Source organism: Xiphophorus maculatus, chromosome 23 (genome assembly GCF_002775205.1).
Source record: "Xiphophorus maculatus strain JP 163 A chromosome 23, X_maculatus-5.0-male, whole genome shotgun sequence".
Lineage (NCBI taxonomy): Eukaryota > Metazoa > Chordata > Actinopteri > Cyprinodontiformes > Poeciliidae > Xiphophorus > Xiphophorus maculatus.
In genome coordinates, this window is record NC_036465.1 from 7602805 (window position 1) to 7621896 (window position 19092).

General features: G+C 39.2%; 1 long non-coding RNA gene across 2 annotated transcripts in view; it reads right to left on the reverse strand.

Moving 5' to 3' along the window:
* Positions 1-6493: 6493 nt before the first annotated feature.
* The window catches only part of LOC111606830, a 31100-nt gene continuing 18501 nt past the window's right edge, over positions 6494-19092 (reverse strand). For both annotated transcript variants that reach the window (XR_002752255.1, XR_002752254.1), the window contains exons 4-5: positions 15433-15695; positions 6494-7805 (exon numbers count right to left, since the gene is read on the reverse strand). This is a non-coding gene — a long non-coding RNA (uncharacterized LOC111606830). The remainder of the gene's footprint in view (positions 7806-15432; positions 15696-19092) is intronic.

Below are 19092 nucleotides of genomic sequence, written 5' to 3' on the forward strand. Positions count from 1 at the left end.
TGTCTCCAATGATATTAGTCCACAGAGAAAGGATTAGTGAGGACTTGGTGTAAATATAACTCACTTCCTGTTTACTCTCAGCAGTAGACACTTAAGCCTGTCTCGAGCGAGCGTGGCAATGTCCCAGAATGAATGCAAAACACTTGATACAAATATACTGTGGTTGCATTTCAATTTAAATGTCACAATACCGTGTTTATAAATGACAATTTCAGCATGATCTCGAATAAAAAAATATAAAAAGAATATATTAAAAACTGAGATGTCTGTATTAGAGACCAAAATCACCAGTTTGTTAGACCGAAGGGAAATTTGAGATGGGGAAAGCATATATAAAACTTGTCCAGCAGAGGGCAACATCCTGCCTCACAGAGGATCTTTACAACTGACCCCAGCTGTCAGAGTCAGTATGAGGCAATAACAGTAATAGTTACCTTAAAATAAAACTGATAACCTGAAATAATAATAAAAAATACAATAGCTACTATTTTTCTCAATGGGCTACAGGCAATTTATTTTCCCTTTGGAATACACATGTTTCATTATTTTGTGCTTCCAGAGATAATAAAAGATTTAAATTTAGAATCCTTGTAATTTTATGGTTTACATTGTCAGTTCAATGGTTGATAAATTAAGGCACAAAAACCCCAAACCAGAATGTGTGCCTACGCTGTGTTGAGCATCATTTCTTTCTCTTTATGCACTAAATAAATCCTTTTCTTTTAAAAGAAAAGAGCCATAATGAGCAGGAGGCATATAAAACTCTAAAGAAGGGGGGAGAATAGAGAAGCAATGAGATGAGACGGAGGAAGCGCTTGGGAGAGAAGAAGAGAGGCTTCATGCTTTGTGCCAGATCTGTGGAACAGGCAGCGGGAAATGGGAGTCAGTGCTCCTGTAGTCTTAGCCCCATTTGAAACAGATGCTGTTTATAACCCAAAACCTTAATGGGGAGCTCTCTGGTCTTGTGCTGGCCTATGATCACGTTCCAGCCTAGCACCAGTGCCCATCTTTTTTTCCTTGTACGGGGAGAAATGCCACAGGAAAAATATTATATCTCTTCTCCTCCTCTTCGTGTACCAGAGGCAACTCCTCTGTGAAGCCCTAGATTTAACCAATCACACCCAGTTCTCTGTGCACACTTCAAATACCCCCCACCCCTTCTCCTGATTTTAGCTTACACTAAAAGGAGCCCTCATATTCCCCCTGACCACACAGCAATATGACCAAAAGACATGCTTATTATTTTATGGACTGCGATCTCTATGCACATGTAAAAGCATAAACTAAAAGTATGAGTTTTCAGGTAACACGTGATTTCTTCATAAATCTGCACCAGTTTCCCTGAAACTGCATTTCAAATAAAGGCATCAGGTATGTTTACCAGGTTGTATGAGTGTGATACAGTTGTCAATATCTTGTGCACATGCCCAGAGTGTTTTGCATAAAACTAATTTCTTTTTTTTTCTCTTACTTTGGCGCTTCCCCACAAACCAATTCAAGGTTTATTTTGAATCCACAAACCTTTTAATCTGCCTCTTCCTGGTGAGTGCACAAGATCAAAGGAAGAGCCGACCACGTCTCATCATGCAAGAAATAACATAATATCTATTCCATTACTGGAAAACACAGCAAAGATTATGACAGATGATTACTCATCTATATGCCACCTCAAGCAGAGAATTAACCATTATTTAGTTTTTGCCCACTGGTCACTGTAGCAAATTTCAATTTCAGATTATTTCTATGAGGTGCACCCAAATGAACGTATCAAACGTAGCTCAGTGAAGCTTTAATATGTGGAGTTTTTCTATGCTGGCTAATTTTTGCAGTAATTGTAATGCAATAATGGTGGTTAAACATTTGGTTTGTGTCTGTAAACTAACATTGGTTTGCAAAATAATTAATTCGCTTGAACTTTTTTATAGTTTCCTAGCCATAACTCAAATTTGTTATGTATTTGGAGGGTTTTTTGTGATAAACCAATATAAAGTGGCCTTTAATTGTTAACTGGCAGGAAATTTTTATATAGTTTTGAAAATTGTTTCCAATAAAATAAAAATCTGAAAAGTGTTCCACTCATGTATATTCAGTACCCTTTACTTTGATAGTCCTAAATAAAATCCAATACAACCAAGTGCCATCACAAGTCACATAATTAATAAAGTCCAGCCGTATAACTTTACTATTGATCCGCATAAACATAAAGAAGCATGGTGGTGGCAGCATCATTATTTCAGCAGACCAGAATGTTTCGGAGAGTTTAGAGGTGGATGGTTGGAGCTAAATATTCGGCAAAGAAAACCTTTTAAATTTTGTAAGAGAGTTAATTTATATTCAAACAGCTAAAGCTACAGAGGAATAGTCTGAATCAATCCATGTGTTAGAATTGGCCCAGCCAAAGTCCAGATTGAGAACCTGTGGCAAGACTTGAGAATTACAGTACACAGATTCTAGCTATCCAGCCTAGTTTGAACTACTTTGCAAAGAAAAATAGGCAAAAAATTCAATGCAGGCATACACTGCTAGTGGCTGTAACTGCAGCAAGAAGTGATTTCACAAAGTATTTTATCATAGGGGCTGCTTGGCATGGTTTACATGTATATATATATTTTTTTAATGCATACTTATAATTCGCCTTTATAATTTTCCTTCCATGTCACAATTATGTGCTCTACTTTATCTTGGTCCAATACCAAAAATCTCAATAAAGTACATTGACCTGTGTGGTGGTAAGGTGTCAAAATGTAAGTTGAAGGGTTGTGAATATTTTTGCAAGGTATAGTATAATAAGACACTTAAGGTTTATAACCTCCAAACTGTGTCTGGGCTCCAAACACACATTAGGATGCAGACGTGGTTTGAGCACCCCAGCACATAAATGCTTTCAGCACAACCCCAGGGCACATACAGTCTGATTTAAAGCTAACACTTTGGGAGAATTATGGACTCAGTCCTTAGATCTAACATGCAAACATTTCCCATCCAAAAAAAGAGAGTTAACTCTGTTTCTATCGTTACTTTTAGAGAGGAGAGAGTCTTTTGAGTGGAGAAGCTTGAAATCTTTCGGGGCTTTATTAAAGACGGAGGGAGTCTGTGCTGCAGAGGGTTTACTTGCCTGGAATTGGGAAATAAAAGGAGCTAAACAATATCTCACTGTTAGGCGTATTCCCTGTGACAGAAAAGGAGCCGAAGACAACCATCAAACTGTAGAGACATTGATGTAAACTTTGCTCTGTAAAGTCTCTAAAAAAAACTCCTGTGTCACTGTTGTTGTGTTTGTGAGGAGGGTGAGGTATTTTAAGGTTGTTTGTCTGCTTGTGTAGAGCTGCAGCGGTGCTCAAACTGTGTGATTACCTTGCTATAGTAAATGTCAGCGCTGAGAATTCTTAGTCTCCAAATGCTCACTGATCCAACCTGTTTATTCTACCATTTTTTTTGTCTATGTAGGTGTGTGTGTGTGTGTGTGTGTGTTCCAGAGAGTTCTATAACCTCTAAAAAACTGTGCCTATCAAACATTTTTAACGCCCCTCTCCCCATAATTTACAATATAATTGACTGTTTTTGCCCGTGCATTAGCCTGGGATCACAAGCCCCGGAGGTTCAGACATCTCCTTTTGCTGCACAGATCAAATGGAGCCAACTAACCAACACATTGAACTGCCTCACACAGAAAATTGGGCTGCATAAATATGGATTTTAATGATTGCCCAGTATTTATCTTTCCTTTCCACTCGTCTTTTTGATGTCACCATACTTTTGGACAAAAATGATAGTAACGTCTTTATTGCGGTATGACAAGAAAGACACTGCGTGGTAACTCTTTTTTTTTTTTTTTTTAAAGTATTTGTTGTTTTGCTGAAATCCTGTCTTCAATTAGTTATGCAAATACAGTGTAGGAGTGACCCCATGAAAGAAAAGCAAAAGAAAGAATCTGCAACCAAGGGCTGTGATTGACTTCTCTCATGGACCGGGAACACAGACAAAGACTCAAAAGGGGGTCCAAGTGGGAAAGGACTGAAAAATGTGCCCAGCAAGCTCCTTCAGTATTTTCCAGCCGTCTTTTGTGGCCACAGCCACATTTCTTGAATTGTCAGTGACTCTTCGGCACCATCTATATACATCAGTCACAGGGGCTGTCTTATTTATTTTGTCTATTGTCCCCCCTCTTTCTCTTTGTTTTTGTCTCTTTTCTTACTGTCAGGTATTTAAGCAGCATGCCTGTTTTATGCAGCCTGTTGAATGGTCTTGATGGACTGGAGGCTCAATGGACAGCATGTGACCCATCTGACCAAAGCTCCTTCATGCACCGCCTCTCTTTGTTGTTTTGTTTTTGTTTGTCTGTGAGAGCAGAGGGGGGAAAAGACCACTTCATTGAGAAGGAGGCAACTAACTTGCTTCATTGAGACGTTGGGAAGTTCATTAGGCACAGTCAAACAAGCCATAAATATTGTCTTTTGACCTTTGCAATCTGAAACTGGAAGGAAGATACTAAGTTTGGCTACAAAGCAGAGCGATGGGCTTCTGTTAAAATGGTTCTCAAACTGTGGAGCAAGTATCACTGATGGTATTTAAGGGTTCTTTGGTGTTACTCAGAAAACATTTTGGAATTGGTTATTCACAAGATAAATACAGACAGAATTAACTACAATCTACTAAAAGCAAATAAACAAAAGGATGTATTGTTCAACTGAGAAAACATTAAAAAAAACTTAAGCAGGTTTGGAATCAGGAACAAGAGTTGATGACTTCTACCATTTACCTCTGAACCAGGATGTGGGAATAATTTAATACCCAGGCTGACCATGTTTTAGTTTCAAGATGCAAAATGTGTGAACTTCAAAGCTGATGATCTTCTTCATCAGGTTAAAGGCAAGGTAATTAGACCTGCAGTTCTGATCTTCTTGTCTGAAACACAGGAATTATACAGGGATGTTTTGGCTTTTCCAGTTTATGCAAACAAATTAAGCTCAATGCTTTCCTACAGAATCCACCAAGCCTTGGTATCCTGCCTGTAGGCTGTGAACCTCCCCTCCTCACTCTCAGCATGTTGATTATCTTGTCACTTGGTTTGACAGCAGCTTTTTGCACCTCAGTGTTAGTAGAACCAAATTGCAATGGGATTAAGAATAAAAGTTGGTACCACAAAGTTTATAGACTAATAATTACAAGACTGTAAGGTTGAGCATTTTGGTGATTTTACAACATACTGTCTTTGCAGTTCTTTAATATGCAGCAGACCCTATTTGCGATTCAGTACTTGCAGATTTATCTCTAGAATATAATTCCAAATTATTTGTGGAGTTCTTCATAGCATAGTTGCATTTTCAGTTCAGGAAACTGAAATATATAATCCTACTTGACATGCTATAGGCTGGCACTTGCGAAACAACCAATTCGAGAACAGTATTTCCCTTGATGCTTATTGGCTGTATGCCCCAAGAGAGGAAATAAAGGCTACCTTCTACAACAGTGCTAAGATGGTTCCCACTGTGCTTATTAATGCATACTAAGGTATATTTGGTGTTTAAATTGTTAAAATAGGCAGTTTTAGATGTTTTAAAGGGGGTTTTAAGTATTTCCAGATTTAACTATCCACAGGCTGCTGTGGCTCCTAATCCCCAAGAATATGAGGGGTGCACTGTAACATTGCAGTGTGATAATGTAAAACAAACTCGATAAGGTTATCAATCAGGCCAGTAACTGGTTCAAATCAGAATTCAGTACAGCTATTATATGACTTTGGTACAACAGAAGACTAAAACTAGTATAAGAAAATTGTCCTTCCTGTCCTGCAAATATTTAAAATAGGTAAGTAATGACTTGTTTCCTTTTTACAAACCTCGACAAACTAATCCGTAAGGCCAGTGATGTGGTGAGAGTGGAGTTTGACTCTCTAATGGCAGTGTCGACAGAGGAGCTGTCAAAGCTGCAGGCAATTTTGGGTAATGTCTCCCACCCACTCCACAACACATTGGTCAAACACAGGAGTACATGTAGTAGAAAACTAATTACACCAAAGTATAGTCACAGGAAGTCTTTTCTACTTGTGGCAACTGAACTCTACAACTCCCGCCTAACTGTTTGACCTCAATTCTATGTATTATTTCTGCATAATACACCCGTGAAATATAAATTTTATTCATATGTTGGTTTCTTATTTTTAAATTTCATTCTTTTAATGCTTTTATAATCGACGCAGAAGAAATTTCCACCCTGGTGATCAATAAAGTATTGTTAGTATTGTCAGATTAAAAAATGTTTGTTGAGTTTTGCATGACTGGTGGCCATATTGGATTTTGATGTCTGGGTTAGTAAGAAAGAGTCCAACTGTTCCAGCTGGAATTCTTACCTACGGGTTAATATTCTGTTAATTTTCACAACTTAGATCTAGGAAATTTTACATGAAAAAAAAATACAATAGCAAACAAATAATCATTTAAAACACACACACACACAAACTGAAAAGGTTTAATACACTTTTTATGATGTCACAGTAAGGTGATGCTTGAAAAACTTGAAGTATAAAAAGTAGCAATCCTTGTGCTGATTTCACTCTTAATGAGAAAGTAAAATCAGTGCTTCTGGACCAGACTGACTGCTAAAGAAAAGTCTCTGGTTAGGATGAGATTCATAGAGCAGATCAGCAGAGAAAAACAAAGTATCTACAAAAAATGTACAATAAATTGTTTCTTTCTGCTTTCATGCTCCAGTGCACATGCAGACTCAGAGACGAATAACCTCTATACGAAGGAAAAGCTTAATTTACTTTATCCACTGTTTTAAAGACCAAGAAAGTTATTTTGACTTTAGCAGAACAAGACAGCTGACTTGACTTCGAGTGCATCTATTTGTTTGCCATTTAAGGGAAACCACAGCCTAGTATTTTGTTTGTTTTTCATTAAATCTGCAAAGGCAATGCATCATGGGTGTTTAATTATGGAATAAAGAGAACGCTACCCCCATAAGCTGTGCATTTTTTCCTAAATTTGCGTGACCTGGGCAGGATGAAGCTTTTGCTGAGTTTCCCCACACAAAGGCCTCTGGGAACTCACAGCCGCAGTGCCACAATTGAGTCCCCAACACCCACCCCTCAAAATCTTGAGGTCCCCCTACAATTCTGCACCACTTCCTGTAATCATCCCCATATGTGGTGGTGGCATTTGGTCTCCTCCACCATGGCACACGTCATTAGGCTGAGCTTTAAGCAAGTCTACCTTGCTCCAGGCCATAGGGGAAACTTTCATGATGCAGGTGGGGGGTAGATGAGTTGGTTGAGGTTGGGGGGTGGGTTAATGAAGCACTGGCTGAATCCTACCACCTAGAGAGGTTTTGACTTGCTGAGGCAGCAGCAGCCTACACATTGGCCAGCAGCAGGTCTTGTCCAGCGCTGATGCTGAGCTCACGTGACGAGAGTGTCTGTAGGAGGGTTGGGTGGCAAAGGTCGAGCCAGTGAAAGGTGTAAATCCCAGAAGGGGACCGGCCTAAAGGTCAGTCAGTCATGGCGATTAGTGAAGCCATCGACAAGATGCAAGAGAGTCGGGGGTGGCACAGAAAGCCTCCCACTGTCTTCTGTATTCGAAAACAGACACTATTGTTTTCAGAAAAAAAGCCACTTTAATGACATGTGTGATTTATATTTCAGGATAATGGGTGGAACTTCCTCAAAGAGAAAGAAACACTTAAGCAACCATATGAATGACATGCACCGTCTCTGCTGTTGTTGACTGAGTGTTGAGAGTTCGTGCACGTCCGCTCTGATGGTTGTTATTTCTTGAAATGTGTGTCCTCTGTTATCAGACAGCCCTCTGCAGAAATGAAAGAAAAGGTGGAATTTCTCAATAAGATGTGACAGTTTAATTGTGCATGATTCAATAAACACAAAAATATGAAGTCTCTCTAAAAAGATTGGTCATTTTTTTGCCCCTTTTACAATTTCCAAAAGTTAAATGTGACAATTTATAATAAAAGCGATTCAAAAATGTTTTTTTTTTTTTTTTTTGTCTTTCAAAAAACATACCAAAACAATGGTTACTTTGGAGGTGACTCTGGTTTAGTGGGGACTGTAGTCATCTTCCAATTCCCTTTCAATTGAAAAAAATCACAGATATGAGTCCAGCTTTTTTACCAACTATATGTAGTTAGTGTGTTCTACGTAACACACTGAACCCCAAATTGCCTACCAGTCTGCATATTGGTGCAATTTGTGCACATTTGTAATTGTAGCTGAATAAATCTTGCTGTATTATAGAGATACATCAAGATTTGTCGTACTGGCTTAGCTAGTGATTAGTCAAGACAATTACTGATCACAGCTAAAAATATTTGGGGAGTTCTAGACTTTGCATCTCAATGTACTTTACAAGACAAACAGGTGGAACTCATATGCAATTATAGAAAAGACAATTCAGTCTAGCTTATATTCAAATTACATTATTTAATTCCAAGAAAGTGCCCCCTTAGACACAGATTTAGATCAATTTACCTTCAGTCCATTTCAGTTCTCTAACAGTATACAGTATTCTACTCTTCTATCACAGAACAATAAAGAAAAAGACTTATTTGTTGCTGAAGCACAATTAAGTGTATTTGTGCTTCACTTTGTATTTTCACTTAATAAATAAGGATATGCATCAATACAATCCAAAAAAATTCCAAAAAGAAAAAAAATATCACTAGTTTTTTAACTGAATATACAAATTGAATTTTATTGAATACACTAAATGTAAAATGAAAGGGATTTACATGAATACAGAAATGTGCTTTTATTAACAAGCTAATCTAAGCTATCAAGTAATGCATGTAAATTTGCATTTTGTGGACATTATATTAATTTATTTGGATCATAAAAATGTGACTGTTTTGCATTCCTGGAGATTTTCCCAGACATCCATCAGCAAAATGCATTTTTTACTAGTAATGGCTAGTAAATTCACATCAGTTGTGTGAATGACTCAGAATTACAATATTTATGCAATGTTCACATTTTTGATCAGTTTTAATAGATAAGATGGTAAGTAAGTTTTTGTGTGATGTCTGAGCCATTACTTACAAAATACTTAAATTAACTCAGTTTTCAAATGATTTTATTCTTTTTAAAGATTTCTGGAAATTTTATTAACACCACGTGCAATACCTGTTGCAGGCCAAATGCTTAAAAGTTACTTAGCTGTTTTAGGTCCTCACTTTTGTCGCCTCAGCATCTGAAAGATCTCGTGCTTCATTTTATACCCACCCTGTGACCTCATTCACCCCTCTACAAGTTAACCATTTCCCCCTCTCACCCTGGGTCCAAAGTAAGAGAAGACTAGTGGTGCACCACTTAAAACGGGCCGGCCGAAATGGAGGCGTAGCCATCACCTCCCCACATTCACAAATGCCCCCTTAAATGGGGAGAAGTCAAAGACAGGAATTCTAATCACTTGCCTTCCCCTCCTTTTTTGTTGAGGGAGATAAATAAGGAATAGAACACAATTTGAACCGAGTCCAAAGGCAGGGGAGGCACTGAGAGTATTGTTGGATGATCTCCACTTAGCGGAGGCAGGGGCTGAAAAGGCTGCTGTCTTGTTAGTTGGTGTGTAATGAACAACTTTCACAAGCCAGTTGGTCAATGGGAATCACAGTGTTCCATTTCTGTGCTCTTACAAATTCACATTAAAATTGGCTGGCACACTGTGGGCCTGCCTTTAAACAAATAATAACTGAAAGAATGAATGAATGCTAATATCTTCATAAACAATTCATTGGTGGTGAGTTTGTGTCATGTTGGTCACCAGAGAGTTGAGTCTTATCTTTCATGTAGCTGGTTAAAACAGAGCAAGTGGGGGCGTACAGCGACTGAAAAGGACCGCCTCTGTTTTGTAATCTCTCTCTATCTTTTCGTATGACCAGACCTTTCATTCCATCCTTTTCACCACAAAAGAAAACGAAGAAAAAAAAGTTTGTCAGTTCTCTGTTCCGTTTGTTGTGTGCTTTCTTCTGTGTGCTCTTTCTACTTTTATCCTAATCCCAGCCATGCATGAGCGATCAGTTGTGTCCTGTTGTTTCACTGTTCTGCTGGTTCTCAATCAGTAGGGTTCCTGCTTTGTTCCTTTTTTTTTACCAAACACAGAAAAGGTAAAGGAAAGAACGAGTAATGAAATCTAGGCCTTTGTATGCCTCATCGGGATTTTTAGATATAGCACTGACTGTAATTAAGTCAGATTGTTGTGATGTTGATCTCTGCTGCGCTCGCCATTGCTCTTTAGAGAGTTAAAGAAAGCCGGCATCAAAGCTTGTATCTTGAGTCCAGTAATCAAACATTCCACCTTGTTTTGATGTATGAATTTAATAAATAAGGTTGATAGATATCAGAACTTGTGGAAAACCACTTCTCCACACCCTGACATGCCCCTTTTCATCTACAGAGAGGAATGAGCATCTTGAAATCTATGCAATGTAATTACACTCTGTTAGTGATTACTAATAATTCACCAATCCATTAAACCCTTTTCTCAAACCTGACAATTTTCTCCACCATTAAAAGTACTTATGTGCAACTAATGTGGTCACAACAGTTTCAAACTATAGAAAATATCAGCTGAATTTCAAATTAAATTATATTTTTATCTTTGTTCTGTGTCTGTAGCAGTGAAGTTTACAGTGGAGTTGAGTTGCTAAATATGCTAGTATCCATTCAGGATTCTATTTCATCAACCTTTGAAAGGTGAAGGTCCAGCTATGATTACAGAGTCTCTTTTATTAAAGGATCAAGGTTTATATGCCTGCATATTCTAATCCCTAATCTCTTTTCCAGACACACTTTGTTTATGTGTAAGAATGCTGGTCCAAAAGTTTCATACATAAATGACAAAAGCATACATTTTTAAATATTTAGCTTAATCAAAAATAATGTAGAAGGCTTACTAACTTTGCCCTACTTTCAGCTTCTTTCAATGCTTCATATAAATATATTTATATGCACATTTTACTTTTATAAAATCACGGTGTACTTTTCATAAAGTCTCTAGTCAAGTAATAAACTTGATGTGAACATGCACTCTACTGTTCATCTGAGCTCTTTGAATCCATTAGCTATTAATTATATATTAATCCACATTATCCATATTCGTGAACAAATTCTACCTGTCCCACCTTTCACAGCACATTAAAAATGTACAGATGGAATTTCAGGATGCTTAACGGTATCTGAAAAAAAAAATTAATTACAGAGAAATAAAATCCAATTTTTTCTCCCTGACCTGCAAATTTACTGACTTATTTACTGACTGTCCTGTCAGATTTGATTTTTAATGTTTTTACTCATTTACACAATTAAATCCTGTAATTATTTCTGATCAACATTATGTTTTTTAGCTAATCTGAGCTAATCCCTTCAACCTTTATCATTTGCATTGCATTTTTGAAGGAACTGCAAATATTCTAGCTTCCTTTAAGTACTGAGGTGCTCAGTTTCTGATCCCTGTTTCAAAAATAGACGTGTGACATCGAGTGCCACATCACCATGCAGTGTAGGAGGGTTGCAGACCTTTAGAACATTTGGTGTAGGAACTACTGCTGATTGCTGTTGCTGAGGTGATTGTTATTAGCATGATCACAGCTTTAAATCCTCCATATGGCCTCAGTGGGGACAGAGGCCAATGCCCGTTCAAAGGGACAGTCATTGTTACAGTCTGATCTCTAATCTCTGTGGTTGTCTGCCCTAATTAAAAGTCTCGTGGTGGTGTTGGGTGCCTGGGCCTCTTCACTGCAGGAAATTATGATCGCAAACGTCTTCCTATCGAGTTCTGCGCTTGGCACTACAAAGTGACGCAGGCCGACATTACCTGAATGGGCTGGAATCAGAGCAGACAGCCGCATCATCCCGGCTCTTAGTCTATCAGGGCCATGCACAAGTGGCCATTGTTGACGCCAAAAACGGGATTAAGGAGGGTCTTCAAGGGAATTGATTTTCATGTGAGAACAATGGAGGGGCTCAGAACATTGGGGCCTGGGACTGAATCACACAGCCAAAGAGTTTTATAAAAAAAAAAAAAAAAGAAAAAGAAAGAAGGGGTGCGCCGTGAGCACTGAGATTAAAGCAATCAGGCTCTTTTACCCCCACTCTTTATGGATAGTCCTCCTCCCCTCTCCCTCCCTCTTTATGCCCTCATCCGCCCTGCACAGTAATTTTAACACAAATAATGACTATGAACAAAAACCCATGAAGAATATTAAAACAAAGAAACAAAATGAGCTTTTAACCAAATTTTTCTGTTTGCTTTTACCCAACTAAGGACCAGGAGTAACTCCCTGCGTTGAAGTTTGTGCAGAATATATGAGCAGATTCTGGACACTTTGTCCAGTGCAACTAAGAACCCGGCCAAAGGCTCATCTGTGTATGTGGAGAGGCGACATGATTCTTTGGCGGGGAACAACATTGGGGGGGAACATGACGCGTCACTGAGAGAGGATCAGGGGTTACGGATGAAAGAGATGGCCGCCTTGTCCTCTGTCTTTGGCTGACTGCATGCAGCTGTGAGCGCCATTGTGGACATGCTTATTTGCATACGTTTGGCAGGAGCACCAGGAGGCAGAACAGGCCAAGAGGAGTGGCCCCCCGTTTAAAATGGAGGCAAAAGGGCAGGCAAGTAAACACCCAGTGCTTGCAGATACATACCCATACATTATCTCGACTACAGTACAAACAATGGCAGTGGCCAAAGGAAGAAAAATAGGCCTGTTATTCCAAAGTCAACATGGAAATGTAAACAGAAGTCAGAACGTGTGCGAGTTGTGTTTCGGTGGATGATGAGGCCATGACACCCTGATGTCATAATGACAGACATCACGACTGACAACTGAAGGAGTGTGCTGTGTGGGGCTCTTGGCCAGCGGCAGAGGGGTGTGTCCCACCCTGACTAGAGACAGGTTTATTGGGTCTGATGAGCGCTAAGCTCCTGTGCCTAACCACAATGGAGCCTGTGATCTCCCTTTGTGGCTCATTGGGAAGCACTGGTGCGCTCTGCAGCCCCCGCTCTGTCATTAGACAGATTGTGAACAGGCTGCACAAGGCCCAGCCAGGGATGACGGAGCCACCAGCCACTTCATTAGGGGCATTATGAAGAGAACTGAAGCTTTCTTCTGCCCGCCTGTGTCCAGAATTCACAGGTCTGTTTAATCACATAATTCTCCTCAAGTGCCCCGAGGAGGCTGCAGCACAGCAAGGGCCCTTTAGACCCATGACAACTTGGAGAGATTAATTATATTCATCTTTTGGAATATCTGCAGAATAAGAGGGAGTTTGATATTGGCTCATTTTTATTTTTTTTTCTCACGTCTTTTTCCAACTAGGTCTTTGATGTCCTCCTGTTATTGTTGGGGGACGTCTGTGCAACCCTCTGCTGCCGGAGCTTTGATATGCTCCAGCAAGGGTTAGGGGTGAGCGTCCAAAGGTCTAGGGCCAGGACGTCCTAACTTCTGTCTTGGAAAGGAATGACCCCTGGACCTGAGGGTTGGTCAGAGAGCCTCCAAATTCCGCCTCCCTTTGATGCACATCTCTTTCACAGCAGTTAATTAGCCGGGGTGGCTAAACGTTTAGCCTGGGTGTGAAAGAGTCTGGGATGAGCATGTGTGTCCAAGACATTGCCTGCTTTTTTTGTGTCACAAGGTCTTTTGAAACAATGTGGTACTTGGACAACTTGTTTGCATAGCATGGTGACTGAATGCAACAGCCTATTCATGAGACCTCTTTCAGAAAGAAGAGTTTTTCGAAGGCCTTTCTGGCAGTGAAGGGAAGTCCTTGACATTTCACTCATTTCATCTAATCAACTACACAATTTCGCTCTTTTTCTCGGAGTCTTTGTTTGTTACAGGAATCTGCACTAAGGAGGAGGGAAATTGAATACCCTCTTATCTCTTAAGCGGCAGTTGCAGTCAGTAAAAATTTTCAAGTCACTGAATCATATCTTTCCTTCATCTTCGCTGTCTTTTGGAGCATTAATAAGAATTTCTCAGGAAATAGCTTTCATCAGGAGGAGCCAGAGTTTCATGCAGGATCCAATTTTTCTTTTCTTTCTTTTCTTATAAGGAGTCGTGAGCCAGATTGGTAGCCTCAGCTGTAACATGCTGAATTCATCATTGCTTATATATCAAGTCTTTACTCCTGCACGTAAGGAATAATAATTTCTCAGTGTGACGGTTTGAAAGGGCAAAAAGACCCTGTTTGTTCAATTCTGGAGAGGCACTAAAACTCCCCTTTACTGTCTGGCCTTCAGCGCTGGGGCCTAAAATAACAAGGTGTTGCAACTGAACAGCAATTGGGTTGAATTTAGACCAGACTCTACTTTCAATAAATATGCCCACTCTTTTCACAGCAGCACAGGTCAACACAGTTAGCTGTAAGATGCTCCTCAATTTATAATTCAACCTTCAATCATTTGCAAATCGAGCAACATCAAATAATATTTCATCTCAGGTAGCCAGTGGCTCAGATAGACCAAGCAGGGAGCCAGGTTTAGTCTAGTTGACATTGTAAACATATTGATCTTCTATTGAATGCGCAGCCAGTCCAGACAGTTTCCAACCCTAGGGACTGAGAAACAAATCATTCATTCATTTTTGGCTAACTTCTTTCTTTACAAAACTGTCTAAGCTTTTTGGAAAGATGAAGTTTAAGGTAAAATACTAACTCCAGTCCTGTGCAACTCTTTTTTTCCCATTCTGTTATCTTGTCAGCTTTGCAGCCATCTCACCACAGAGCCTTATAGGGATTCAGATGCATCGGTTGCCATTGCAAACTATGATCTCAAAGACATGTTCCAAAACAAGGCCCTTTTGTCTTAACAGGCATGAAAGGATTTTAAGAGATTTACACCCTGCTTGTGATTTAAACATCAAGGCTTAACCTATTTCTTTATGAATAAGCAGTTGCAGGGGAGTTGCAGCTCTCCCTGGATAACTTGATGATTCATTCATTTGTGGATACATGCAAAGGAATCGCTTTAAAGCCTTTGTTACTTGAATATGTATCTCATGAGTATAGAGTGTTTCTTGTTTAAGATAATGTATTTTGGCCAGTATAAACGGGAAGAGGAATCTGTAATCTCAGTGTCATCACATTCCCTGTTTGAAAAGGGACATTTTCCAAATTGTTAATTACACATTTGCAAAAGGAACAAAGCATTCCTATTCCCCATTGAATCATAAGCTAAGCTAAACACCATCATTTATCCAGTATGTTGAATTTGTTTGGAAGCTACTGTAAACATTATTCTGCTTTTCAACTGCCATCATGTTAATGTCTGTAGAGTAGGGATGACATTTCTTGACTTGTTCCTTACAGCATTTTTTATCGCTCTGAATGGAGTCAAGAATGAGGAAAAAACACTTGTTCCCCAAACAATTTTGAAGACACAACATCATGTGTTCTCCAATGATTGCCGCAGCATCCGCTACCTCTTCACTTGCTTTTCTGTTTGCAGATTGCGTGCCGTTTGCTTTGTAGTCAGGGCAGGTTTCGGGAGCCCTCTTCTGCTCGGCCACCTGCCGCTGTGGATCGATCAGCTCTCCGGCACCTCAACCCAACGCCCCCACAATGCAGCACCCACCTCCAGAAACCCACTCTGTCCTTGGCTACATCACGCAGACCAACAGGGGGCTGGCTTTTTCTTCTTTTTTCTTTGCTGAGAGACGTGGGGCACATCCATACGATGTCAAGGCTGCAGAAAATATATAGTTAGCTGACTAAGCTCACATCTGTTTGGACACATGCAACAAATAACTAAAAATGGTAGATGTGTGCATATCACAGATATATAAGATCATAGCATTTAAACTTTTTACACATTTTGTTACAATACAATCATAAAATGTGTATTTTCTTTATCTTTATTGGATGGTGTAGCATCTGGAGAGGCAGCAAATAATGCACAAAGAAGTGCAATATTTTTTAACCCTCCTGTTATGTTGCAGGTCAAATTGACCCGTTTTAAAGTTTAAACATTTTTTAAAAATAATTGGAAGTATTTTTTTTGAATGAAACTTTTTCCATTTGTCTTAATAGGTGCACTCTACATATAAATTGAAAGTGCATTCATTTTACACATTTGTAACTCCCCCCGCATCTACTTTTTATATAGATACTGTTCGGGTCAATTTGACCCTGCAGTCAAGTTGAAGTGCAAAAAAAGATTTAAAAAAAAATTCCAATTCTATATGTTTCCTTGCAGCTATGAACCATATTTCACCACACACACACAAACACAACACACAACACACAACACACATACATGCGCATGCCGACACACACAAGCCCACTTTCTCACTATTCTCTTTACTTCACTAGGAAACTGCGAGAAAGCAGGTGTTCATACAACTTTAGAAGGGAATCTTATCTGTTCCTGTGGACAAACTCCACCCACTCTGAGTGACACTCAGCAGAAGTGGAGGAAAACATAAATACTCTCTGCATGACTAATTTTCTTGATTTCAATCAGCAGGTCAATTTGACCCTGAACAGTATGTGTGTCTCACGTTTACTTATAAAGATCACCCACTGAAAAAAATAAATAAAATGTCATATAAAAAAATTTTACCAAAGATCAATTTCAAGGAAATGATTGTTTTTTGTGTCTAGGTTTTTTCAGTGGACACAAACAAATTTAAATTTTATTTTTTATGTTCAAATGAGTAAATGAATAGGTTGTCGTCATTAATCTTTAATTTGTGAGAAATAAAAAAACATCATTGCACAAATATTGATTGAAATGGTTAGTATTGGAGTTAATAATTAGATACAAATATGTTTTGGAGAAATATTTTGGTTTCTGACACTATTGCATGATTAAACACTCCCCGGGTCAAACTGAGCCACAAACATTATTGCTGTACCTCAGAAACGAACATAACAGGAGGGTTAAATAAGAAAAGGATGCATGGCTTATGTTTTTTATCAAAATATAGAAACTGTGAAATAGATTTATTTCAGTTTCCTGTACTCTAATATGCATAAATAAAATCCAGCACCATCAAGGTGTCTTAAAAAGGTGTTCATTGTAATCCATCAGTCAGTAATTTCCTTACTGTTTTAATCATGACGGTTCTGTATACCATAAATAGCATTATGAATATAAAGAAACACAACAAACTTGTTATAAGGTTTAAAGCAGAGCTAGATTAAAAAAAGTGAAAATTTCTGATGCAACTGAAAACATACAAAACACATGAAAGACCAAACAAGTGGATCATCCATCAGAGAAGCTGCTAAGAGACTCATGGTCACCCTGGAGGAGCTGCAGTGATCCACGACTTGGTAGTAAAGATGTGCCATAGGGCCAGCCTGAGGTATAGGTGAGCTTTATGACTGCCTGGGCCCCTCGCTTGTCCAGGAGGACAATTCCAAGAGGAATTGAATTAACACTGGACAAGCTGACAACTTAAATGTAGAATGAAAGGGAGAAAAAGGATCAACTATAGACAAAATAAACAGGAGGTCAGTGGTGCTATAGTGGGATTAACTAGAGGTGGGCTCTGATCCGGCTATGTTCTGTCAACAGAACAAGTACTTGTCATGCTCTTTATGAATTTGGCCTTTATAGAAAAGTGGCAAGAAGTAAAGATTTGTCGAAATAAAGCCATCAGAATTCATGTTTGCAGTTTGCCACAAATCCTTTATGGCGCACAGCAAACATGCACACATGTCTGTCATATAAGACCAGAACGTTAATTTTTAGCTAAGTACATACAAAATGTTGCTTATTGTGGTAGGAAACTGGCACCCCGTGCTATCCTGAATGAAACATCTCCACTATGAAACATGGTGGTGGGAGCATCATGCTGTTTTACCTTTACTAAAAGAAATGCTGTCAGTATTTTATATCCCCGTAATAAATTAGTGGAAAATGCTGCAATAGAGAATTATATTTTCTATACATACAGAACATTTGAACTTTAAGTGTATTAATTATGCATTGGTCAAGACTGGATCTCCTAAAGAAAACATTTAGAAACAGTTCACTAGCGTATGTACAGGGTAATACATGTACAGGGTTGCATTTAATTAAGACCAGGATAGTTAAACACATGCTGAGACACTAATGAATGTCAGCCTAAAAGAAGCACAGGTTAAACTGCTACTCTGTAACCAATAAGGGTGTATTTCCTACTCAACTTTTTATGAAAGAAAATCCTTCCGCTTGTCAGCTTCATAGTGGATCATTGGTTTTGACAAAAACAAACCGGGATTGGAGGAGGACTGGAAGTTGTGCCAGACCCTTACAAGGGACTCCCTGCTGCATATCCAGAAGAGAGAAGTTTTCTATTATCAAGGACTCTCCCTTAATGATGAAAGTAAACAACATGAACAGGAGTGTTTAATATTTCATAGGCCACCCACAGGTGTGGAGACGTGCAGGGAATACATACATCTATATGGCAAAGCGAGGCTGATTAAGATGGAGGCCACTGTCCCAGCTGCGGTGTGCCGGGTCTCCTGTGAACATGTGTGTATGTGTATAAAGTCTTGGACATATTTGCTGCCTCAGTCTTTTTATTTTCCTCCTCACCCACCCTCTCTCTTTCACCCTCTCTCTGTGGTGATATATGGAACATATGGGAAATTATTGTGGGGTTATAAAGGGCTGCTGACTTCAACAGACATGCAATAAATTACACTGTTTGTGTAGGGGTGGAAAAACACAAGCTCTTTAGGAACACTTAGTGCAGATTTCCTGTACACACTCAACTCTCCCTCTTTCTGTCTTCCTCCTCCCCCTCTTCTTTTTTTCTCTAACACCTCCTCTTACCCTTTAGCCAGTTCCCTCAGTCTCTCTCTGACTTCCTCTCACCATTGTAACACAGACCACAGCACAATCTCATTCTGTTCTCCTAGTTGGTGGTAACACAGTGGGATATATCCACACAATTACTCACATAAAACTCGTAAAGCCTGGAAAATATTTTAATAGTTTCCGCACCCCCTCAGTGGCTACGAGCTGCATGTGCAGAGCTTGGTGAGCACCACCAACATTATTGGTGCAATTAAATGTGAAACACAAGAGAGGAACATGGGGGAGTGGGAGCACAAAATGGCTGTAAACAAGGAAAATGACACTTGAC